Below are 11,291 nucleotides of genomic sequence, written 5' to 3'. Positions count from 1 at the left end.
AATCCAGCTAGTCCCACTCCCCCGCCCTATCCCCGTAGCCCTGCACATTTTTTCCTTTCAAGTACTTATCCAGTTCCCTTTTGAAGGCCATGATTGAATCTGCCTCCACCACCCCCTCGGGCAGTGCATTCCAGATCCTAACCGCTCGCTGTGTGAAGAAGTTTTTCCTCATGTCACCTTTGGTTCTTTTGCCAATCACCTTAAATCTATGTCCTCTAGTTTTTGACCCTTCCGCCAATGGGAACAGTTTCTCTCTATCTACTCTGTCTAGACCCTTCATGATAAGAACATAAGAACATAAGAAATAGGAGCAGGAGTAGGCCAATCGGCCCCTCGAGCCTGCTCCGCCATTCAATAAGATCATGGCTGATCTGATCCTAACCTCAAATCTAAATTCATGTCCAATTTCCTGCCCGCTCCCCGTAACCCCTAATTCCCTTTACTTCGAGGAAACTGTCGATTTCTCATAGAGTCATAGAGTTATACAGCACGGATAGAGGCCCTTCGGCCCATCGTGTCCGCGCCGGCCATCAGCCCTGTCTACTCTAATCCCATATTCCAGCATTTGGTCCGTAGCCTTGTATGCTATGGCATTTCAAGTGCTCATCCAAATGCTTCTTGAATGTTGTGAGGGTTCCTGCCTCCACAACCCTTTCAGGCAGTGAGTTCCAGACTCCAACCACCCTCTGGGTGAAAAAGTTCTTTCTCAAATCCCCTCTAAACCTCCCGCCTTTTACCTTGAATCTATGTCCCCTTGTTATAGAACCCTCAACGAAGGGAAAAAGCTCCTTAGTATCCATCCTATCTGTGCCCCTCATAATTTTGTACACCTCAATCATGTCCCCCCTCAGCCTCCTCTGCTCCAAGGAAAACAAACCCAATCTTCCCAGTCTCTCTTCATAGCTGAAGCGCTCCAGCCCTGGTAACATCCTGGTGAATCTCCTCTGCACCCTCTCCAAAGCGATCACATCCTTCCTGTAGTGTGGCGACCAGAACTGCACACAGTACTCCAGCTGTGGCCTAACCAGTGTTTTATACAGCTCCATCATAACCTCCTTGCTCTTATATTCTTTGCCTCGGCTAATAAAGGCAAGTATCCCATATGCCTTCTTTACCACCTTATCTACCTGTTCCGCCGCCTTCAGGGATCTGTGAACTTGCACACCAAGATCCCTCTGACCCTCTGTCTTGCCTAGGGTCCTCCCATTCATTGTGTATTCCCTTGCCTTGTTAGTCCCTCCAAAGTGCATCACCTCGCACTTTTCCGGGTTAAATTCCATTTGCCACTGTTCCGCCCATCTGACCAACCCATCTATATCGTCCTGCAGACTGAGGCTATCCTCCTCGCTATTTACCACCCTACCAATTTTTGTATCATCAGCGAACTTACTGATCATACCTTTTACATTCATATCCAAGTCATTAATGTAGACCACAAACAGCAAGGGCCCCAGCACCGATCCCTGTGGTACCCCACTGGCCACAGGCTTCCAGTCACAAAAACAACCTTCGACCATCACCCTCTGCCTTCTGCCACTAAGCCAGTTTTGTATCCAAAGTGCCAAGGCACCCTGGATTCCATGGGCTCGTACCTTCTTGACCAGTCTCCTGTGGGGGACTTTATCGAAGGCCTTACTGAAATCCATGTATACCACATCCACTGCGTTACCCTCATCCACACGCCTAGTTTCTGTTTGAAATTTATTTAATGATGTAGCTTCCACAGCTTCCTGGAGCAGCAAATTCCACAGACCTACTACCCTCTGAGTGAAGAAGTTTCTCCTCATCTCAGTTTTGAAAGAGCAGCCCCTTATTCTAAGATTATGCCCCCTAGTTCTAGTTTCACCCATCCTTGGGAACATCCTTACCGCATCCACCCGATCAAGCCCCTTCACAATCTTCTATGTTTCAATAAGATCGCCTCTCATTCTTCTGAACTCCAATGAGTAGAGTCCCAATCTACTCAACCTCTCCTCATATATCCACCCCCTCATCCCAATGATTTTGAACACCTCGATAAAATCTCCTCGCAAACTTCTCTGTTCCGAGGAGAACAACCCCAGCTTCTCCAGTTTATCCATGTAACTGAAGTCCCTCATCCCAGGAATCTCTCTAGTAAATCTCTTCTGCACCCTCTCTAAGGTTTTCACATCTTTCCTAAAGTGCAGTGCCCAGAATTGGACACAATACTCCAGTTGTGGCCAAACCAGTATCATAGAAGTTACAACATGGAAACAGGCCCTTCGGCCCAACATGTCCATGTCGCCCAGTTTATACCACTAAGCTAGTCCCAATTGCCTGCACTTGGCCCATATCCCTCTATACCCATCTTACCCATGTAACTGTCCAAATGCTTTTTAAAAGACAAAATTGTACCCGCCTCTACTACTGCCTCTGGCAGCTTGTTCCAGACAGTCACCACCCTTTGAGTGAAAAAATTGCCCCTCTGGACCCTTTTGTATCTCTCCCCTCTCACCTTAAATCTATGCCCCCTCGTTATAGACTCCCCTACCTTTGGGAAAAGATTTTGACTACCTTAACTATGCCCCTCATTATTTTATAGACTTCTATAAGATCACCCCTTAACCTCCTACTCTCCAGGGAAAAAAGTCCCAGTCTGTCTAACCTCTCCCTATAAGTCAAACCATCAAGTCCCGGTAGCATCCTAGTAAATCTTTTCTGCACTCTTTCTAGTTTAATAATATCCTTTCTATAGTAGGGTGACCAGAACTGTACACAGTATTCCAAGTGTGGCCTCACCAATGCCCTGCACAACTTCAACAAGACATCCCAACTCCTGCATTCAATGTTCTGACCAATGAAACCAAGCATGCCGAATGCCTTCTTCACCACCCTATCCACCTGTGACTCCACTTTCAAGGAGCTATGAACCTGTACTCCTAGATCTCTTTGTTCTATAACTCTCCCCAACGCCCTACCATTAACGGAGTAGGTCCTGGCCCGATTCGATCTACCAAAATGCATCACCTCACATTTATCTAAATTAAACTCCATCTGCCATTCATCGGCCCACTGGCCCAATTTATCAAGATCCCGTTGCAATCCTAGATAACCTTCTTCACTGTCCACAATGCCACCAATCTTGGTGTCATCTGCAAACTTACTAACCATGCCTCCTAAATTCTCATCCAAATCATTAATATAAATAACAAATAACAGCGGACCCAGCACCGATCCCTGAGGCACACCGCTGGACACAGGCCTCCAGTTTGAAAAACAACCCTCTACAGCCACCCTCTGTCTTCTGTCGTCAAGCCAATGTTGTATCCAATTGGCTACCTCACCTTGGATCCCATGAGATTTAACCTTATGTCACAACCTACCATGCGGTACCTTGTCAAAGGCTTTGCTGAAGTCCATGTAGACCACGTCTACTGCACAGCCCTCATCTATCTTCTTGGTTACCCCTTCAAAAAACTCAATCAAATTCGTGAGACATGATTTTCCTCTCACAAAACCATGCTGACTGTTCCTAATCAGTCCCTGCCTCTCCAAATGCCTGCAGATCCTGTCCCTCAGAATACCCTCTAACAACTTACCCACTACAGATGTCAGGCTCACCGGTCTGTAGTTCCCAGGCTTTTCCCTGCCGCCCTTCTTAAACAAAGGCACAACATTTGCTACCCTCCAATCTTCAGGCACCTCACCTGTAGCGGTGGATGATTCAAATATCTCTGCTCGGGGACCCGCAATTTCCTCCCTAACCTCCCATAACGTCCTGGGATACATTTCATCAGGTCCCGGAGATTTATCTACCTTGATGCGCGTTAAGACTTCCAGCACCTCCCTCTCTGTAATATGTACACTCCTCAAGACATCACTATTTATTTCCCCAAGTTCCCTAACATCCATGCCTTTCTCAACCGTAAATACCGATGTGAAATATTCATTCAGGATCTCACCCATCTCTTGTGGTTCCGCACAAGGTTCATCGTGACCTCTCTGAATGAATGAGAAAGACACAGAAGGTACCAGCAGAAAGCGATGGTGAAGATGACAGGAGTGTTAAGCTGACAGACTCAACACACTGAGGAGGAGGAGGAGAGAGCAGGCGGAGTTTGTGGCTGAGAACAAACTCTTGGTCGATTAGCAGAATGTGTCTCTGATGGAAATCCATGGTCCCCGGTCCCCAAAGCAGAGGCTGAGCCGAGCTCTGCACCCTGTCCGCGGATAGTCCAGGGGCTGCACTCGCTGGGGAGGAGGGGGGGTGAACAGCTGGGACCCGGGAGACGGTCTCCAGCCGCACAACAGCTGGCTGAGCCCGAGCCAGCGGTGCAGGAGCAGCCAAGAGCCCAGGAAATGAATGGAGCGGAGCGGAGCCGGCACTGAACAGCAACCAGGGCTCAGCTAGGGGGAGAGGGGGATTGGGGGGGGGAGAGGGGGGAGAGAGGGAGAGGAGAGGGGGATTGGGGGGGAGAGAGGGGCATGGGAGAGGGGGAGAGAGAGAGAGGAGAGAGAGGGAGAGAGGGGCAAGGGAAAGGGGGGAGAGAGGGAGAGGGGGAGAGGAGAGAGGAGAAAGAGGGGAGAGGGGGGAGAGAGGGAGAGGAGAAAGAGAATGAGAGAGGGGCAAGAGAGAGAGGGAGAGGGGGAGAGGAGAAAGAGAGGAGAGGGGGAGAGGGGGGAGAGAGGGAGAGGAGAAAGAGAGGGAGAGAGGGGCAAGAGAGAGGGGGAGAGGAGAGGAGAAAGAGAGGAGAGGGGGATTGGGGGGAGAGGGAGGGGGGAGAGGAGAAAAAGAGGGAGAGAGGAGAGAGAGGGAGAGAGGAGAAAGAGGGGGAGAGAGAGGGAGAGAGGGGCAAGCAAGGGAGAGGGGCAAGAGAGAGGGGCAAGGGGGTTCGGCAGGGGGCGAAAGGAGAGAGGGGAGGGGGCAGAGGGGCAAGAGAATGGGGCACAGGCTGATTCCACTCACCTGCTTTCCCGGCCATTCTGCTCCCAATAGAGAAACGAAACTGAAAGTGTTCTGACTTTAAGGAAGAGCCCAGAGGGTTGCAACGAAGCATGAGGGGGGGTGGGGGTTAGGTCTGCCTTCTACCCCCAGAGAGGGTAAATTGACCTCACAGAGAGGGCAGGTCTGCCCCGAGGGGGTAAATTTACCCCACCAGTCACTCAGAGAGGCAACTTGCTAATTTGCAGGGACTTGGTGAATAGAAATTCCCAGCTCCAGGTCAGAAAAAAAACAGCACATAGTGACTGGCTTTCTTGTCCTTTATATACTATTGGCACTTTCAATGTCAAGGGGGATTGGGCAAGAGAGAGGGGCAAGGGGGTTAGGCAGAGGGCAAGGGGGGAAAGCAGCAAGGGGCGGGGGTTGGGCAGGGGGCGAGGGGGGAAAAGGGGCAAGACAGATGGTCTGAAAACTGGACAGACAGATGTGATTGGCAGCCTCAGGAGAAAGGAGCATTTGCCCATTGAAGCCTATTCCTTCCATGGACATTTCACCCAGCCATGGACTCTATCCAACCCAATTCCTGAGGGAAGATTCTGCAGAGTTTCCCTCTGCAACCTTCCCCCCACCATCCCTGCTCCAAAACATGCAGTACCACGGAGTGCCCATCAAACCGTCCAATTCTTGGCCCATCAGCAAGGATGCCATCAACCTTCAATGAGGCAGAACGTGCAGATCAAGGGCACAGCCTCCAATAAAACTATCTCCAGGAACTCCGAATTAACAATCATAACGTAACATCTGAACTCCTCTCATGAGGTCGTGGCCTTGTAAAGAGTAGCAGACATCCAATGGTTCTCCATGTTATATGAGTTATTCACCGGTACTTCACGGGGAATTATTTATCTGTGAAGCCCTCCCCTCCCTTATACTCTGCATCATAAAAGGTGTATAACACCTCCCTCCAGCCATATTGAAAAAAAATCTCAGGATATGTGCATCTCTGGCAAGTCCGGTATTTATTGCCCATCCCTAATTGCCCCTTGAGAAGGTGGTGGTGAGCCTCCTTCTTGAACCGCTGCAGTCCGTGTGGTGACGGTTCTCCCACAGTGCTGTTAGGGAGTTCCAGGATTTTGACCCAGTGACCATGAAGGAACTGCGATCTAATGTCCAAGTCGGGATGGTGTGTGACTTGAGAGGGGAACGTGCAGGTGGTGTTGTTCCCATGTGCCTGCTGCTCTTGTCCTTCTAGGTGGTAGAGGTCGCGGGTTTGGGAGGTGCTGTCGAAGAAGCCTTGGCGAGTTGCTGCAGTGCATCCTGTGGATGGTACACACTGCAGCCACAGTGCGCCGGTGGTGAAGGGAGTGAATGTTTAGGGTGGTGGATGGGGTGCCAATCAAGCGGGCTGCTTTGTCCTGGATGGTGTCGAGCTTCTTGAACGTTGTTGGAGCTGCACTCATCCAGGCAAGTGGACAGTATTCCATCACACGCCATGACTTGTGCCTTGTAGATGGCGGAGAGGCTTTGGGGAGTCAGGAGGTGAGTCACTCACTGCAGAATACCCAGCCTCTGATCTGCTCTAGTAGACACAGCATTTATGTGGCTGGTCCAGTTGAGTTTCTGGTCAATGGTGACCCCCAGGATGATTTGGTGATGGTGGGGGATTCAGCGATGGTAATGCCATTGACGTCAAGGGGAGGTGTTTAGACTCTCTCTTGTTGGAGATGGTCATTGCCTGGCACTTGTGTGGCACGAATGTTACTTGCCACTTATCAGCCCAAGTCTGGATGTTGTCCAGGTCTTGCTGCATGCGGGCACGGACTGCTTCATTATCTGAGGGGTTGCGAATGGAACTGAACACTGTGCAATCATCAGTGAACAGCCCCACTTCTGACCTTATAATGGAGGGAAGGTCATTGATGAAGCAGCTGAAGATGGTTGGGCCTAGGACACTGCCCTGAGTAACTCCTGCAGCAATGCCCTGGGGCTGAGATGATTGGCCTCCAACAACCACTACCACCTTCCTTTGTGCTCAGTATGACTCCAGCTTTTGGAGAGCTTTCCCCCGATACCCATTGACTTCAGTTTTACTAGGGCTCTTTGGTGCCACACTCGGTCGAATGCTGCCTTGATGTCAAGGGCAGTCACTCTCACCTCACCTCTAGAATTCAGCTCGTGTCCATGTTTGGATCAAGACTGTAATGAGGTCTGGAGCCGAGTGGTTCTGGCAGAACCCAAACTGAGCATCGCTGAGCAGGTTATTGGTGAGTAAGTGCCGCTTGATAGCACTGTCGACGACACCTTCCATCACTTTGTTGATGATTGGGAGAAGGCTGATAGGCGGTAATTGGCCGGATTGGATTTGTCCTGCTTTTTGTGGACAGGACATACCTGGGCAATTTTCCACATTGTCGGGTAGATGCCAGTGTTGTAGCTGTACTGGAACAGCTTGGCTGGAGGCGCAGCTAGTTCTGGAGCACAAGTCTTCAGCACTACAGCCAGGATGCAGAAACCTTCATGTGGTAGAAGGGGTACAAACCCCACAGTAAATGTAAAACGGGGCTGCTCGAGGGGTTCCTCCGATGAGCAAGTGCAACATCCATTGTGGAACTGCACCCGACAGCCCGGGAAGATGCCCGAGGACCTGTGAGTCTGTTCTGGTGGTTAAGGCGAGCGTTAAAGATCCTATCCACACTATTTGAAGATCAGGGCATTTTCTTGATCCTCTATCCAACATTTCTTCCAATGCACCACCACTAAAATAAAGTAGATTAACTAGTCATGCAGCACAGAAGGAGGCCATTCGGCCCATCGTGCCTGTGCCAGCTCTTTGAAAGGGCTGTCCAATTAGTCCCCAGAGCCCTGTAAATTTTTCCTTTTCAAGTATTTATCCAATTCCCTTTTGAAAGTTATTATTGAACCTGCTTCCACCGCCCTTTCAGGCAGCGCGTTCCAGATCAGCACAACTCGCTGCGTAAAAAAATGTCTCCTCATCTCCCCTCTGGTTCTTTCGCCAAATATCTTAAATCTGTATCCCCTGGTTACCGACCCTCCTGCCAGTGGAAACAGTTTCTCCCCATCTACTCTATCAAAACCCCTCGTAATTTCGAGCTCCTGTATTAAATCTCCCCTTAACATTCTTTGCTCCAAGGGGAACAATCCCAGCTTCTCCAGTCTCCTCAGATAACCGAGCATCCCCAGTCATTCAGTGCACTGCTGCGTGTGGGAATATACAGTGTACAAAATTCCAATTAAGTTCAGTGACTACGATCCAAAGTCGTTCATTGTCCGTGAAATACTTTGGGAAGTTTCTGAGACGTGAAAAGGTGTGACGTAACTGCAGGTTCTATCAGCCTGGGGATATGCTGAGCTAACTGTTTGCAGCCAGTGAGACATCGGCGGGGGGGGTACCACAGAGCACCTCAGTGTCCAGGATTAGGAAGGGTTTCAAATCCTGATTGCTGTTCCTGCTTATCTCTCAACCAACATCACTAAAAAAAAGATTATTTGGTCATTATCTCCGCTGTTTGTGGGATCTTGCTGTGTACAAATTGGCTGCCGCGTTTCCTACATTGTAACAGTGACTACACTTCAAAATTACTTCATTGGCTGTAAAGCGCTTTGGGACATCCTGAGGTAGTGAAAGACGCTATATAAATGCAAATTTTTTTTTCTTTTTTTTTTAAAAAAGGACATTAATGAACCAGTTGGGTTTTTACGACAATCTGACAGCTTCATCACTTTTACTGAGACCAGCTTTTTTGTTCCTCGGGTTTAAGACATGGGCCAAAGCGCTTGAGGATTGATAGTTGATGTTATGCTCCCCCAGACGCTTCTCGATTTCAAAATCACCAATGCAGACTGAGCAAAACAGATCCAGCTTCTTCAATAACCGGGTTTCAGCTCTTACAAAACCAGAATTAAACATTTGGAACGTCTCCTGCAACACGTCACTGAAGCTGATGCAGCACATTTAGATGCCTGGGACATTGGGACTGGTTCCAACTTCCTGTACAAGTTGGATATGGTTCAATATTTTGATATACCCGAATTGCACCATTGCAGGACGCTCACTCAGTGCTGGAAATATCACCACAAAAATCTGGAAACTACACCCGGATCATAAAGTTAGCCCTCTAACTGTAAGCCAAAGTAGGGCAAGCAAGCAGGACAAATAATTGGCTTAAAATGGGAATTTGCAGCAACACACGCTACGCCCTCAAAGTCTCTGTACAACGATCCAGGAAACTCAAATCCCCATTTTGGGTGAAATTTGTTTTGATCCAAAGGGCATAAATTTAGCACCAAAAAAGTGAGATTAGGAGATTGTCTTTTTTTACTCAAAGGATTGTTAGGACATGTGAGGGAAGCAGAATCCATTATAGCTTTTAGAAGGAAAATGGAGAAGTATTTAAATAGTATGAAACATAGAAAATAGGAGCAAGAGTAGGCCATTCAGTCCTTCTCCGCCATTCAAAATGATCATGGCTGATCGTCTAACTCAGTACCCCATATCCCTTGATTCCTTTAGCATTAAGATTGCCGGTCATCTTAGTTTTATTTTGCACTATGGCCCTATTTGTTTTTCGCCCTTGTTTTCTCTGCCTTCCACTATTGCTTCTTCCCTTTCTGTCTTTTGTTTCTATCCTTGTTTCCCCCTCCTCTGTCTCCCCGCTCAGGTTCCCATCCCCCTGCCATTCTAGTTTAAACCTTCCCCAACAGCACGAGCAAACACCCCCGCGAGGACATTGGTCCCGGTCCTGCTCGGGTGTAACCCGTCCCGCTTGTACAGGTCCCACCTTCCCCAGAACCGGTCCCAATGTCCCAGGAATCTAAATCCCTCCCTCCTACATCCCTGCAGCCACGCATTCATCCTGTCTATTCTCCTGTTCCTATCCTCACTAGCATGTGGCACTGGTAGTAACCCTGAGATCACTACCTTTGAGGGCCTGCTTTTTAATTTATCTCTTAACTCCTTGAATTCACCTTGCAGGACCTCATCCCTTTTTTTTAAACCTTTGTCGTTGGTACCGATATGGACCACGACTACTGGCTGTTCACCCTCCCCCTCCAGAATGCCCTGCAGCCGCTCCGTGACATCCTTGACCCTAGCACCAGGGAGGAAACATGCCATCCTGGAGTCACGTTTGCGGCCGCAGAAACGCCTATCTGTTCCCCAAGGGCAGGGAAATGGGACTAAACGGGTAGCTAAAGAAACCCGCCATTCTTACCCGGTCTGGCCTGTACGTGACTCCAGTCCCACACCAACCTAACTGCCCAGCAAGCCCCCTAAAACCGTTTAAATGTGCCAGATCCATTCAGTAAATGTGCAGAGTGCAATCTTGTAAGGAACATTTTTGCATCAAACAGCTGCGGGTCAAGAAGGCTTGAGAAGTCAAGACCCCTTCTCAAGCGCTACCAGGGATGGGCAAAAAAAAACCCAGCCTTGCCAGCGATGCCCACAGCTCAAGAATGAATATTAAAAAATACAAAGAACCAGAATGGGGCATAAAGAATTGTAATCAATGTCTGGGTAACGGCTATTGGATATTGCAATCAAAACATTCAACATTTCGTAACTCAAATTACTCCTTAATAATGAATCAAAGGAAACTCAGATAATGTTGAAAACTCTACTGGAACTTTGTTTTAACACAACAGTAGGGATATTGGCTAAACCCTAAGCAGTCAGTGATGAGTGTGTTTGTAGCATTGTTTTAGGCAAAAATCTCAATGCCTCAATTGTCTACATTGAGAATAAACTACACCATCCAAGTGGAAAAAAAAGGAGAGCAAATTCCAAGAATGTTAATCTTCTTCAATGCGATACTTAACCCTTTTTCAACTGTTTCCAAACCAATAAAATTGTTTATAACTTACTCAGAACTGTTTGATCGTCTACTGGTTTAAGTCTCTTGCTCCTAGTCGACTCCTGTATGTTCCTACTGACGTGAGACATTCAGGGACAAAGCTCTTCAAGAATGGCGCTTTTTTTTTTTGAGTGCCCATAAAAATTCTTAAGGCCCCAAAAATCGCAGAGATAGCAATTCGATAAACAGTATGTTACAGGCGCAGAGTTCCCAGCTTCCGAGGGGGAGCCAATCTTTGCCTTAAAACACCGAGTCAACTTATCTGGTCATTTCTCATAGCTCATCCATTCAACACCAAGGATCAGCCTCGTTGCTCTACATTGCATCATCTCTAAAGCTTGCATGCTCCTCCCCCTCCTTTATGTCCCGATGACCAAACCTGTACATTGTAGTCTAGAGCAGCCCGGCCAGAGCACTGTGCAGCTTCAGTGCGTCTCCCGGGTGACGTGAACTCAACCAATTTGGCATCTTATTTACTTTATTACACGGCAAGTGAGGAGTCAGCCAACATCTTTGGG

The sequence above is a fragment of the Heptranchias perlo genome, chromosome 12 (genome assembly GCF_035084215.1).
Source record: "Heptranchias perlo isolate sHepPer1 chromosome 12, sHepPer1.hap1, whole genome shotgun sequence".
NCBI classification, from domain to species: domain Eukaryota; kingdom Metazoa; phylum Chordata; class Chondrichthyes; order Hexanchiformes; family Hexanchidae; genus Heptranchias; species Heptranchias perlo.
This window is presented reverse-complemented; position numbering follows the sequence as displayed.